A 15,390-nucleotide genomic window follows, 5' to 3' on the forward strand; every position below is an offset into this window, starting at 1 on the left:
TTGTCACTTATTCCAGCATCCATGGGTCTTTAACACCATCCCCACATCCTGTGTCTTCCTGGGTGCGGGGACATGCACTATCCTGGTCCTTTACCCCTGTGGGCAGAAAGAGCTGATAACCAAATAATCATGTATAGCTAAGGCCATGAAGGGAAGATGTAGGACAGAGGTTCTCAACCCCGTGGGTCACAAACCCATTTGCATGTCAAATGGGCCTTTCCCCAGGGGGTCACCTAAGACCATCAGAAAACACGGATATTTACATTATGACTCATAACAGTAGCAAGGTTACAGTTATGAAGTGCCAATGAAAATAATTTTATGGTTGGGGGACACCATTGCGTGAGGAACTAACTGTAGCAAAGGGTCGCAGCCATGGGAAGGTTGAGAACCACTGGTCTAGGATATTCTGAGTAAAATATAGTTCACAGGAGCCTGTGGTGGTTTGAATAAGCTTGGCCCAGGGAGTGGCACTATTAGGAGGTATGGCCTTGTTGGAGTAGGTAGAGTAGGTGTGGCCTTGTTGAAGGAAGTGTGTCACTATGGGTGTGGCCTTTGAAGCTCCACCCAGTGCAGAAGAGTCAGTTTTCTCCTGGAAGTAGTCAGATCAAGATGCACAACTCTCCGCTTCTCCTGCACCATGCCTGCCTAGATGCTGCCATGCTTCCTGTCAAAGTGATAGTGGACTGAAACTCTGAACCTGTAAGCCATCCCCAGTTAAATGTTGTCCTTTATAAGAGTTGCCTTGGTCATGGTGTCTGCTCACAGCACTAAAACCCTAACTAAGACAGAGCCTGATCTAGAGTTGGTCAGAGGTCAGAAGTCAGAGGTCAGAGACACCTTAAGGTCTCTAACCTAAGCAAGAGACAGGAGAACTGAGGGCTGAGCTGTGTTAAGGAGGGGACAGCCAGCATGGGTGAGTGTAGATAGGCAGGGACCCAGCTGAGTAAAACTGGATAGAGCTGCTTCTTGCCAGTGACAAGAGCTTGACATCACGCAGCTGGACAGGACACTCCAGAGTCTGAGAGGGTTTGTACATGTGTGCATTATGTATGTGCACCTACCCGATGCCCCAGACTTTAACTCTGAAGTTGATGGCTGAGGGGATGGCTTTGAGAGGCGAGGAGACATCTCAGGCGTCTCAACCTGCACCACTGCGCATTCGGGCTCACTGACCCTCCTGCTTGCAGATGCAGCCACGTTAAGGATTTCGGTCTTTATACTGAGAGCAAAGGAAGATGAGCCTGGGGTTCAGCACAAACACAGCCATCAGAGCTGTGATGTAAAGGCTCCTGGCTACTGTACTCAAAGCGGTGGACCGTGGGAGGGTTGGTCATGTGACCGCTGTTAGTAGCTTGGATCAAAGTCATGGCTGAGGAGAAGAAACAGCCAAAAAGGCTAGATCGTGAACTGGAATGGGTGGAGGGACTTCCGGAGTGACCCTGGGGCTCTGGGTTAGGACGGTAGTACTATCCGTGTATTCTGGAAGCACATGGGTGTGCATGGTAAGGTCACCAATTGAGTAGTGTTAAGGACAGATGACAGTGGGGTTAGACAGGCTGCAGCAGGGGCTTTTGAGGCTGGAACTCAGACGGGAAGGGAAGGTGACCTGAGACAGGTCCCCACAAGTAGCTCATTCTAGCACCATGAGAAAAGGATATGAGCCACGCTGTAGCATCATTATCTGCGTGTTTATTAAGCAGCTACTGTGTGCCAGGTTCCATGCTAAGTACTGTGCGTGCCCGGCAGAGGACACAGGTTGAGTGTTATATGCCAGTAAAGGGAAGTCATGACAGGCAAGAAAGCGTGCTAAGCAACATCCTTATGGGATGATTGGCACCTGGCAAGCAAAGATAACTTTTGAGAGGCCTGGACAAAGGAAGGGAGAGAGCCTGGCAGATGCCTTGTCTGGGAGCAGTGTGACTGGGGAGTGTTCCCCGGAGGTGAGCAGTCTCCTGCCAGAACCAGCTTCATATATGCAGCCCGCGGGTCATCTAGAAATCTTCTGTAGACTCAAATGTCATAGTGTGGAGATGACGACAACAACGACAACAACAACAACAACAACAAAACAACGACGATGGTAATTAAGAATAGACCGTGTAGAATGAACGGGTTGGCCCCTCCCACAGCCGGCTAGCCACATGAAGGGGAGCAAGCTGCCGGGACAGCCATGCTCATCGCTACACGTGTCAGGTTAACGTGGTACCCAGTGCTGAGCGCTTATGATGGTCACGCGCTACTGTGCTAGACATGGGGAGAACCACTACCTACCTGCCCTCAAAGAACCGGGGCAGGAAGACTGCCTGCATCTGGGAGGGTACAGACGAAGCATTCTCCTGGCCATATAGGAGCCAGAAAAGATTTTGATGTCTGCCATATTAATTTCCGGGGTTGTTGTGACACGCCTTGTGTAGGCCAGTGACAGGCGAGCCCGGCATTGCATCTTCCATTGCTCAGAAATGAGGACCTTCAGAGGACTGCAGGCATCCCAGTGGCATCCTGGGACATGCAAGGAGGATGAGGTGGGGCATTCCTCAAGCTTGGGAGGCTGACTCCACACCAGCAGACGGGCTGTTACTGTCTTGTGTTACCTGTTGTTTTGTCCCTCCCGACAAGCCTAGAATAACATTAAACCGTGTGGTTCCAGCTTCTGCCTGTGCCCCACAGTCATGCAGAAAGTCTTCAAACTCTGAAGCCTCGCTGCCTGGGTGCAGCTCTGGGCAGTGATGTGGGTGGGGGGAGAGGCTGTGCGGTTCCACATCCGGTACTGAGAGAGTGTGGCTTCCCTCAGAGAAAGAGAAGGCAGCACAAGGCCGGGGCTCTGGAGCCTGCCGGAGCATCTGTCAAGACCTGGGTTATTTTCAAAAGGGAAATAGTGTTTTGGGTTTAGCAAGAGCCATTCCATTTAATGTCCATCTTGCTAATTGTGAGGACCAATGGACAGTTAAAAAGCAGGGTGTCCTTGGTTGCATGGAGGGATATGTCACGTTACGGTCTCCTCATCATGGGCTCCTCAAGTGCTTCCCCAATCTGGCCACTTTGAGTGCCCACTTCTGCTTGCAAGGTGACCAAAACAGGTACAGGACAGATGAGGCAGAGGGCAGCAGAGCCTTCCAGATAAAGCACCCTCTCTAGCAGTGCCAGAGCCAAAACACCAAGGCGGAGGTTATGGCTGCTTAGGCCCATCTGCTGGGCCTGCTTCCTTCCTACCTCCCTCCTTCCCTCCCTCCTTCCCTCTCTCCCTTCTTCCCCGTCTTTCTAGTGAAGGGATGAGAAATGTAATTGTCTAGTTACAGTTCATAAATGTGTCCTTGTGTTGGCAATCAAGCTGTCTCCCACATTCCAGAGGCTAGGAAAGGGCAGGCTAGCGCCACCCAGTGTGCAGAGTATGTGCATTAGAAAACAGCATGCTCCCAGCACACACCAGCATACACCAGCACACACCAGCACACAGACCAGCACACACCAGCACACACACCAGCATACACACCAGCACAAACCAGCACACACACCAGCATACATGCCAGCACTCGCCAGCACACACCAGCACACACACCAGCACACATGCCAGCACACACCAGTATACACACCAGCACACACACCAGCACACACCAGCACACACACCAGCACACACCAGTACACACCAGCACACACCAGCACACACCAGCACACACACCAGCACACACCAGCACACACACCAGCACACACACCAGCACACAGACCACCACACACCAGGAGCACAGGGTCATCAACGGGTGCTCAGATTATACACATCAGGGAATAACTCAGAGCCACCCACAATGCATCAGTGTCTCATTAAGGAGAATCATACAAGCACTTCCCCTTGGAATCCGTTGGCCAAGGGCGAGTCCAGATTTGAATTCTCTGCTTCATGCTGCCTGTGCTGTCCTCCCTCTGCCTGTCTGGACTATGTCTGAATGTACGCCTGCTTGAAGACTGGCTTGTGGGTCTGCTTGCCCTTGAGTTACTGTCTGTGCCATTCTGTGTGTCTCTGTGACTGTCTAGTGGACGAGTTGTGTGTGTCTGTTCCATTTTTATTAAACAGTAGAGTACATCACAAGGGGAAAAAAGGGGACTCTTCACAGAAATCTTTAACAGACATGGTTACAAGGAATTAAGTCACTGGCTCCAGCTGATCCCAAATGACGGAGACAATAAACATCAGTTCACTGATCCTTACTCACAACTGGTTGTTTTCAACTTTTTAAAAAAAGATGTATTTATTTATTTACGTATTTATTTATTATAAGTACACTGTAGCTGTCTTCAGACACACCAGAAGAGAGCATCAGATCCCATTGTTGTGAGCCATCATGTGGTTGCTAGGATTTGAACCAAGGACCTCTGGAAGAGCAGTCAGTGCTCTTAACCACTGAGCCATCTCTCCAGCCCTGCTTTCAACCTTTATGACAAATTTTAGGATTTACCTAATAGAAATCGAGAAATCGATTTCTGTGCTTGCTGCCTTCAGCGCATGCCCTGAAGAACACATAACTCGTGATCACTGCTACGCGTTATCTACCTCTTAAAAGCTGATCACACAAGACATCCATGACAAGTCTGAGCACACAGTAGGGTAGCCGTCTTAAGTGACTTCAAGGTGTATTACTGACTCTGGCGGTGTGGTCCAGCAAGAGTTCTAGCCTCTTAGAACGTAAGAGATGCCTTCATCATATTGCACCACCAAGATCAGGAAGGGAAGCAAATCCACCAGTTCCACATTGTGATCTGACAGCTGTTGACTTCACAATATGAAGACCAGACATGATCCTCTTACTCATGAGAAACTTCAGAAAGAGAATGAGAGAGAGAGAGAGAGAGAGAGAGAGAGAGAGAGAGAGAGAGAGAGAGAGAGAGAGAGGAGAGAGAGACTGCACCTGTGTCAAGGTACATGGGTATTCCTTCATTTCTTTAGGAAACATTCCATTTGCCCAGCCAAGCTAGAACCTGATTGCAATGAGAACACCGCCTCTGAAAAGCCAGGCTTCTGGGGCCCAAAGGATTGAGAACGATACATACAGTTGTAAGTGATGCGGCCTTTAGAGAGATTCTCTTACTGCTCTATTGCTGTGATGGAACACCACAACTGAGGCACTTTACTTATATAAGGGGCATTTATTTACCTGGGGGCTGGCTAACAGTTTCGGAGGGCCAGCCCTTGACCCTCACGGCAGGCGTGACATTGGAGCAATAGTTGAGAGCGTACATCTCATCTGCTAGCTGCAGACGGAGAGAGTGGCACGGGGCTGGCATGGTGTTTGAAACTTAAAGTCCCATTCCCGATGACACACTTCCTCCAATAAGCCACACCTCTTGACAGTTCCACTAACTGGGGACCAACCATTCACATTTATGAGCTTATGGGGGGGGGGTCATTCTCACTAAGACCATTGTGGAGAGTATTGCTAAGTTCCCTGGGAACATGCTTCAGAGAGTTGTCCATCTTTTAGCAGTGGGGTATGGACTTGACCAAGAGGCCAGTAGGCTCGCTAAGAATAATGACCATCTCTCAACTCCAGCCTGGAGCTGACGGACCCAATGCTGAACTTTCCTGACTGAGATAGACTATGGGTCTGACTTAGGCCGGAATTCTTAATATTTGGTGGTGAACTCCATCCTTTTTACATTGTTTGCAGGCATGTTTCTCCATCCATGTACTGACCAGGCAGAGCCCTGCTCAGTGTATGAACTAGGACATGGGTGTGGGGGTGGGGGGGTATGGTTATAGACTGCATATAAGCATGTCTTCGATTTTAGTTCTAGTTTTTAAAATTTAGCAGCGAGATGGATGCATGCTTTGCTTAAAAATCAAAACTGTGTGCAGAAATGTACGACATCTGAACGTCTCCCCTCCCCCACCAATGCGCACGCCACTGTCGGCAGTTTGGTAGGCATACTGTCATGTTTTCCCCTGCGCCAGCCAGCAAGACGCATGCCCGAAGTGTTTTCTGCGGATGCTGATTGCTTATTTCATACACAAGGATGGCAGGCGAGTTGTGTGCCATTGGGATAGGGAGATAAACAGTAAGACAAGCCTCTCTCCTCCCCAGCCGTTTCCCTCTAATCCTGCTGCCTTTCCTCTGGAGGTCTGGTTCGCTTGATTTTTAAAAAAGAAAACTCGAGATCTCGGACATAGAATCTTTCTAGTACATGGGAGATATTCTTAGCCGCTGAGCTCCATTTCAGAGCCCTTCCTCTCATTAACCTGAAGTCGAACATCCTCCCTCTCCACTCCCGAGAGCCCTGAAACCTCAGCAGTAGGTTTGTTGCTGAGCTGTGGGATTTTGGAGCATGGGGGGCCACCACCCGCTTTGAGCAGCCACACAGCAGAGGGAAGGTGATCTGAGGTCGACTGGCCTCCAGGCAGAGCTCAGACGTTGCTGCGGTCCCTTTCAGCGATGCAGATCACCGTGCCTCCCCTCCTCCTGAGTATAACTAAACGATGATCCTTAAGAGCTACCTGGGAAGAAAAACTGAATTTAGGTTGTAATAAAGCACAGAGGGAAAGATGCTTAGAGCCAGCTTGTTCCTGTCGCTCTGCCTCCCTCTCTAAGTTGGTACAGTCCTCCTGGATGCCTGCAGTCCTCCTGGATGCCCGCACTCCTCAATTGTCCCTGTCTCTAGAGGATGCGGGCTTGCAGGGGAGGAAAGGGTAACCCCCTCCCAACCCTGGCGGTTGTTCAGCTCCATCTGCCTCCCGAGTCATTAAATTGTAAGATGGAATATTTTTAACAGACTTCCCCCCCACAACCAAGTGGTCTCTGCAGAGGCATAAACCCTCTAAAGTAGAAAAGATGGCAGGTGGCCGGGTCCTTATCAGCAGGCATCCGCGTGAAGTTGAGGCTGCTCCCTTGGCATGATTTGATGGCATGCAGGGCAGGTTATATACTTACCAGAGAGCATCAGAACCCTGCTCCAGGCCGCTCTTCACAGGCCCTGCAAATAGACTAGGTGGATGTGGCCAAATCTCCTCAAGGGCTTTGCAGAAAACCTAGCTCAGCTCCAGCCCATTAACCAGAAATTAGAGTTGCCTCCTTCTCCCATGGCCTTTCTAAACCTTTGCCTCCACCCTCCCTCCTGCCTTCTTTCAAACTGTAATTGTTTTACATCCACAGAAACCGTGCTGTAAGAACAACACAGAGAACCCCTGCCTCCCTACTGCTTGCATTGTGACTGCTTTCCCCTGCCTTCATATCTGTTCATCTCCCTACCCATCCATGATATTCTGTTGTTTCTAGACATTCCAGTTTGTACAAGGCTCAAGTCAGAGGACACCCACCTGACTGCCATATGTGTTCAAGCCAACATTGCACCAGAGTCCAGTTGTCCCTCTCCGTACCCTCCCTCCACTTCTGTCGGTCTCTCCTTCCTCCTTCCTCTTTCTGCATCCCCACTCCGCCTTCTTGCCCTCACTTCCTGTTCTAAGGGTCTTCCTATGTCTACACTTGGCCTTAGGTGACAGGGTCAGCTCCTCAGGCTCTGCCTGCTTCTCGTTTTCAACCCTATTCCATTCAGTGGTTTGAACCTCAGTGATGGATGTCTGATGTTAAAAATCCAAGTTGTAGTGAAGGGTGTCCCTCTGGCTGTGTTGGTCACTTCCCTGTCGGTCCTTGGTTTCTACTCTGAACAGTGAAAATTATTCCCATTCCCACAGCTGCATCTATTGTCCCTCAGCCAAGACCTGTGCAGGAGAGTGAAGCTCTAAACAGGACCCAGGGGACCTAAAGAAGCTCCGGGTAGACATTTGGAACACACTAGGAGTAAGATTGCTGCCCGGTTCTTCTTCTTTGTTGTTATTGTGTGTCTTGGGTAGTTTTGTGTCTTCTTAAAGCAGGTAGGGTCATTTAGAAAGAGGGATGTGCCACTGAGTTCTTGCCCTGACCTCCTTCAATGATGAACAGTGATATGTAATTATAAGACTAATAAATCCTTCAGCTATTAAAAACAATGAAGTCATGAAATTCTTAGGCAAGTGGGTGGAACTGGAGAATGTCATCCTGAGTGAGGCCACCCAATCACAAAAGAACACACATGGTATGCACTCGCTGATAAGCGGATATTAGCCCAGAAGCTTGGAATACCCAAGAAACAATTCACATATCAAATGATACCCAAAAAGAAGGAAGGAGAGGCCCCTAGTCCTAGAAAGGCTCAGTGCAGCAGTATAGGCGAATACCAGGACAGGGAAATGGGAAGGGAGTGATTGGGGAACAGAGGAAGGGAAGAGGGCTTATGGGACTTTTGGGGAGGGGGGATCCAGGAAAGGGGGTATTATTTGAAGTGTAAATAAAGAATATATCGAATAAAAAAATAAAGTAAAAAAAAAGACTAATAAACCCTTTCCTCCCAAAGTTGCTTTTGGTCATGGTGTTTCATCACAACAATAGTGACCATAATCAAGACAAACTTAGAGGTGGGAGCTGTGGGCTATTAGTCAGAGGACCCCATCTGAGGCTCTGGGCCCCTCAACAGGGTGAAATGAGTGAACAGGAGGTGTGAGGGCCGTGTGTTCTGGGACCATCAGCATCAGCTTCCGAGGTATCCCTGCCACTTCCCATGAGCTGTGGAACCGCCGGCTCCCAGGTGCTAACTGTCTGAAACCTCCCTTCTGCTCCTGACTGGATACGTGCTAAGTTTCCGGTGACATGTCGGCTGTATTTGTACATTTGGAAATCAGTTAGTGTAATTGGGGCAATCAGAGCAGCTAAACAGAGGAACAGTTTACAGAGAACAAATGTCTGGAATCGTGTTTCTGCCAATGGAATCTCTCACAGTTGGTACAAGAAAATACTCCGAGTTAAGTCATGCAGGAGGAATGCGACTTGAGAATATCTTAAGATAGGTTGGGAGCAGCTGCACCCACTCACTAGACTCTGTTCCTCCGCCAGCCACTGCTTCTCAGAAGAATGATCTAAAGTGAACATTTTTACCTAAAGGGGGGCAAAGGCACAAGAAAAAAGCTGCTGTGAATCATGGTGTAGAGATTTTTGCTCTTCAAAGAGACCATCTCCTCTTTAAGGCCATCGTGGCATGAAACTGTATGAAGTCCGGGGGTCTTGGGAACTCCAGACAGGAAGTGTGTGGTTATGGAAGCTTCAGATGGTATTGCTGCTGCCTTAATAGTATGAAAAGAAAACAGATAATTGCCAAGATTATAAATCTTCTCAAACTCAGTGAGAGCCAAGGGAGGAACAGCAACTGAGTCACCTGGATTCCAACGAGGCGCAGCCCCCAAAAGAGGCCACACACACCATCTCCATGCAGAGCACCGGCTGAAGTAGTGAGGCCTGCAAAAGAAAACCTGACAACTCTTAGAGGTTGTCTTAGTCAGGGTTTCTATTCCTGCACAAACATCATGACCAAGAAGCAAGTTGGGGAGAAAAGGGTTTATTCAGCTTACACTGTGGAAACATTGCTGTTTGATCACCAAAAGAAATCAGAACTGGAACTCAAGCAGGTCAGAAAGCAGGAGCTGATGCAGAGGCCATGGAAGGACGTTTCTTACTGGCTTGCTTCCCCTGGCTTGCTCAGCCTGCTCTCTTATAGAATCCAAAAATACCAGCCCAGAGATGGTACCACCCACAAGGGGCCCTCCCCCTTGATCACTAATGGAGAAAATGCCCCACAGATGGATCTCATGGAGGCATTTCCTCAACTGAAGCTCCTTTCTTTGTGATAACTCCAGCCTGTGTGAAGTTGACACACAAAACCAGCCAGTACAGAGGTTAAGGGGTCTACGGCAGATCTTTAACCCCATGTCTTGACTGAGTGCTCATGGGAAATACAGGATACTTCAGAGAAGACCCCTAGGCCTTGGGTGTTCAATGTGTGATTAGTGGAAGGTGGAAGAGGAAGAGTCTTGCAGGTTCCCCAGACTTCTCTCTTGATACCAAACAGACCTGCTCCCACACTCCAGATTGCACATAGTGACCATCCTTCCCAGGAAGAGTAGGAACACACTGCTTCTGCTGGGGGGGGGGGCAGGAGCTTTCTTGGGTCATCTTGCTTTGCATCAGCACCTCTGGATATCCTGTGACCTGGGGAGGCCAGCAACTGTCCTAGGACCAGGTTTCCTACCCCAATAACAGCAGATCTCTGCCTCTGCTGGAGGATATGAAGACATGCAAGGCCCAGTGCAGACAAGGCAAAATAAAGAACAAGAAATGAAACACAAAGTACCCAACCCTTGAGGTTCAGACACACAGAGCCTTTCTAAGACTGAAACCGGAACTTGCCTGCCATTACCAGTCTATGTCACCAGGGAATAACAGAGTCACTAGGAGAGAAGCAAGGCAGAGAGGTGAGTCCACCTGAGCCACAGGTACCTGGAAGAGTTAGAAGCCGGGAGATCAGGAATGTTGAAACCCTTCTGGGATCCTGACCCCTACATCACACTCAGGATGACTGCAGCATCCTTTGAGAGGAGTGTGGAGGCTGACAGACCAAATATAATAAGACTCAAACCCAGGTAAAGTCCAGTCTTAGTCGGGGTTCCATTGCTGTGAAGAGACACTATGACCGAGGCAACTCTTACAAAGGAAAGCATTTAATTCAAGCTGCCTTACAGTTTCAGAGGTTGAGTTCCTCATCATCATGGCGGAAGGCATGGCAGCATCCGAGCAGACATGGCACTGGAACGAAGCTAAGAGTTCTACATCTTGTTCTGCAGGCAGAAGAAGGAGAGCATCTCACACTGAGCATAGCTCTAGCATGGGCCTCAGAGCCCACCCCCACAGCGACACACTTCCTCTAACAAGGCCATGCCTACTCCAACAAAGGCATCGCTCCTAATAGAGCCACTCCCCATGGGCTCACACATGAGTCTATGGTAGCCATACCTATTCAAACCACCACAGCTCCTGACTCTGACTAACCACTGCACAGATGAACCAAATCTGTTTTCAGCCATAAATGATAGATAAGTGTTTCCAGGCCTCCTGCTCTTGTGTGTGATACCTCCCGTCAATTAATAATCACTAGTGTAACATACACTTAGGCGGAACACAAACTATGGTCAAGAGACAAAACAGTTGACAGAGGCAGACCCAGAAAAGACGGAGATGATTGACGTGAAAGAACTCAGCGGAGACAGGAATGACAGGCGCCAAATTGATGGAGAATTTCAGCTTACAGATGGAAAGCCCAAGGAAGAATCTCAAGCAATACAGTGATTAAAAATCTGTCAGTAGACCAGACAAAGGCTTGGGGAGACTCAGAACTTAAAATAGATCAGGAGAAAAATACTCAAGTCAATACAAAAGAAAACAGGGAAAAGAACACAGTAGAGAAACTGAGGGAATGTCAGGTGGGCTAACATATGGGCCACTGTTTAGTGCAAGGGGTCTGTGGGAGGGGATAGCAAGCCAGGGTTCTTCAGGACAGCGCCATGGAAAACGGCCACAAGTAGCTGCTGTGTCTCACTTAGCCGAAGTCTCTTGTCTGGAGTCTCTCATACGCCTTTGTGCTTATCTTCGACACTCCTGTTACTTGAGAGAAGAAATATGTCATTGATCCCATTCCTAATCCTCTCAGCAGCCTGTCTGCCATTTGGCTTCAAGAGAAAGAGACTGCGAAGGTTGGAGGAGAAGCGTCAGCTATGGAGAGAGATCCAGCAGGCTGCCTCTTAACTCTTGGCAACCGCCTTACATTTGATTTAACTCAAGCAAAAGCATATGGTTCCTGGCTCTGAAGAGGTGGTAAATTACAGTTTATCCCTGTCCGTAGTCACAGCTAGGAACAGATAGTTCACATAATCAGTACTCTTCTCTCCTCTCACTTGAGCATTTTCAAAAATCCGTTTAAAGACAAAGTGTTAAATTCAGTATTCATCCATAGGACACTCTCGCCCCTTGTGGAGACTAGTTCCGCATTTAGTAAGGTGGAGGCTCCTTAGACCCAAGGCAGGACATCGGGGCTCAGGTGGACCACAACTTCCAGCAGCTAGTCATCCACCTGCCGAGGTTGGCTCCTGAAGAGGGCTTTGCCTCTGGGGCTTGGAGCATCTGTGCACCTGTCGAACCCAGCTACCTCAGAAAAGGAGGACCCACGGATGAGAAGGGTTGGAAGCGTAGCTTCTGACGTGCTCGCCCATGGGTTGAGAGCTTAGCATCACATGTGGCATCTTCCGTTTGCCATCACCAGTTCACCTTTCAGCCCAGTGTTACATGAACTGGCTGTCTGGCTGTGACAATCCTTTCCTAAAGAGTAGTCTGTTCCCCTCTGCGCTACTGGTTCACACACATCTGCGGGAACATTTAGGGCCTCGTTTTGTATGTATCTGTTCCTGCATCACCCACAGTGCTGTTCTTCAAGGGAAAGTGCTTGTTTCTTAATCACCTACAGCGCATGCACGGCCAGGCATGGTCGCCTCTCGCAAGGTCTGGGATTCGGTAGCTACTCAGCAGTCTTGGCAAAAGCAGCAGGCATCAGCACCTCTGCTTTTGTTGCGTACTAAGTCCAGAGTTTCTTACTGGTTGGCTGTGCCTAATAGGGCTCTGGAGTGAGGGCATTAAATTCGAATCTCCTGAGTAAGGGATGTACCAGTGACTTACAAAGACCTCATGAGGGCTGGGGACATGGCTCAGCAGTCGACAAGCAATAGGACCCGAGTTCAGATAGTCAGAATCCACGGAGATGGTCTTCCAGCATGGTGGCCTGCTAGTACTTCCAGGCTTAGTCTCAGAGGCAAGATGGGGATATCCCCCAGCAAGCTGCCTATGAGAGGAGTGACATCTATGAGCTCTGGGTCTGAATGAGAGACTCTCCCTCAAATAATAATATTGAAGAGTGATTGAAGAAAATTCCTGTCATTTACCTCAGGCCTACGTAGATACAGTGACACACATACACACACACACACACACACACACACACAAATACACACACAGGGACAAAGTCATAAAGGAGAAAGAGTTGGAAGAAACAGAATCTGTGAGGAAGGGTGCATTCTGGGATGCACACCCATTCAGACAGACCCTCTGGGAAGAAAGGCCATTGCTTCAGCCAGGAGTGGGCTTCCGAAAGGCTTGAAAACTAGGGAGGACAAAAGAGAGACTCGTGAAGATCAGGACAGTAAGTAGAACCATAGAGACCAGTTGTAGAAGTCACAGCCAGATGATTGTTGAGACTATAATCAAAAGTAAACTCTGCTTTTATTCATCTAATTAAGAAGTGAGCTAGCTCCTGGGAGGAGAGCTCTCAAAACCAGGCTGGGTTTCCTGTGTTAACCGGGCCTCTCTAGCCTTGGTTTCCTAAGCTTTGAATGAAAGGTAGAATTTCAGAGCCTCAAATACACCTTGTCTCCAGCTTTTGGTGGTCAGACATCCAGCATCCCCGTGGATCAGGGTCCTGGCCAAGGCCAGGGAAAGCTCACAGAGCACCATTGTGTGGTAGATGTCTCCTCCGAGGCTCATCAACACTGCAGCTCTGAGGCTTTGGGGACTGTGTGGGTGGCAGTGCCAGCAGGCCAAGCACTACATGAGCCACATCCCTGCTGGCAGGATTCCAGAACCATCTCCTGTGGTAAGCAGAGTGTAGCCGTGACCACAACCCCACCACCAGCTCCCAGGAGCCTCCCACGCCAGAGCTTGGAGTAGGGTTGTAAGATCTCTGTCTAAAGGTCTTCGAAAGGACAAGCCCTTCACCAGACCTGCCCCACAAAGAGAATCAGCCGAAGAGAGGGCTAGGGCCTCCCTTGGCAGGTGGTTCTTCAGTTAACTTATGCTCTACACACTGAATACAGGCCATGGGTTTGTGCGTGCCTGGTGTTCGTTACCCCTAACTTCCTGTCCTGACCGTTGCCCGCCCTCATCCCTTCTCTCCTGTCACCAGGACTGGCTGTAGCCATTCTTTGATCTGATAATTTTATTTACATGGTGAGGTGAAAAAGTCACAGAGCTAGCTTTGGGCCCTGCAGTAAGTGTTGTGCACAGCCTGTAAGAGAAAGACATGTGATGGCCAGAGTCTCATGTTTGCATCAGGAAACTCTTGATAAAGTGACCTTCCCATTAGCCCCACTTGTGAGGATGTGTGTGTCTTAGGGTTTCACTGCTGTGCGCAGACACCATAACCAAGGCAACTCATAAGGACAACATTTAATTGGGGTTGGCCTACAGGTTCAGAGGTTCAGTCCATTTATCATCAAGGTGGGAACATGGCAGCATCCAGGCAGGCATGGTACAGGAGGAGCTAAAAGTTCTATATCTTCATCTGAAGGCCATTAAGAGAAGACTGGCTTCCAGGCAGCTAGGACAAGGATCTTAAAGCCCACACCCACAGTGACACACCTACTCCAACAAGGTCACACCTTGTAATAGTGCCACACCATGGGTCAAGTATATGCAAACCATCACAATGTACACACACACACACACACACACACACATTCACACTTGGTAAGGAATGTCACAACCCTACAAGGACTTGGCCAGCTGTATTTGATGTCTGCTTATAGGCTGGGCAGGCATGATCTGACTAGGACATACGTAGACTGCCTTGCAACCCTCCTGTCTCCCCTGCCCCTCTAGTGTAATCCCAGAAGACTCTTCCCCGGGGTCACATGACAAGAGGTAATACTGACCCCAGGTGGACAGCTGTGTTTCAGTGGGAAGCTGAACATGGCCCAAGAGAGGAGTGGGGATTTCTGGAGCCCAGGGTACAGGGACTCTCCGGAGAGGTGAGTCAGAGACCTCACATCACAGGCACAAGTCAGGCCTCATCCTGACTGGCAGGAGCCTGCTTTATGGAGTCTCCTCAGCCATGGAACTGAAATTTCTGCCAGCACATTGGCAGTATCATTTGTGGTGCTGAGTAGCACTTTATATATATATATATAATTTGGGGGAAGGGGCACATGGATTCCATGAGCCTTGTGGAGGTTAAGAGGAACTTTAGGGAGTCAGTTGTCTCCCTTCATCATAAGACTCAAACTGAGGTCGCTGGGTGTGATGACAAATGTCGTTACCCACTGGGCTTCCTCACCCACCCCTAAGGAGCAGGCTTTGGTATCAGATCTTTCCAGAAACTTTCAGGGCCTTTCAGTACAGAGGTCACAGAGCAGGACGCAGGAAGTAAGGACTGAGAGATACATCTTGAGCCCAGCTGCTTTTTAGGGGCACAGTAGCAGCCTCAGACTGACTAGAGCTTTTCACAGCTTGGTGAGAGCTCTTATGGTTGGGCGTGGCCCCTTTGGTGGCTCCTGAAAAGGTGGGCTAGCAAATGGGGGCTGTTTGGGCACTGTATTTAAAAAAAAAAATTGAGGAAACCATGTAGCCAAGGTGGGGCACATGGTTCTCAGAGGAAGAAGTTTTGAAGCTTATTTTGATAAGTCTGGGTGGTCCCCACAGACTTTGAGCGTGTATTGGTGTG

General features: G+C 49.2%; 1 protein-coding gene across 9 annotated transcripts in view; it reads left to right on the forward strand.

The window, feature by feature from the left end:
- Ank1 (ankyrin 1) overlaps positions 1–15,390 on the forward strand; it is a 119,527-nt gene that overhangs the window by 32,928 nt on the left and 71,209 nt on the right. The window lies entirely within an intron of this gene.

This window comes from Apodemus sylvaticus, chromosome 18 (genome assembly GCF_947179515.1).
Source record: "Apodemus sylvaticus chromosome 18, mApoSyl1.1, whole genome shotgun sequence".
Lineage (NCBI taxonomy): Eukaryota > Metazoa > Chordata > Mammalia > Rodentia > Muridae > Apodemus > Apodemus sylvaticus.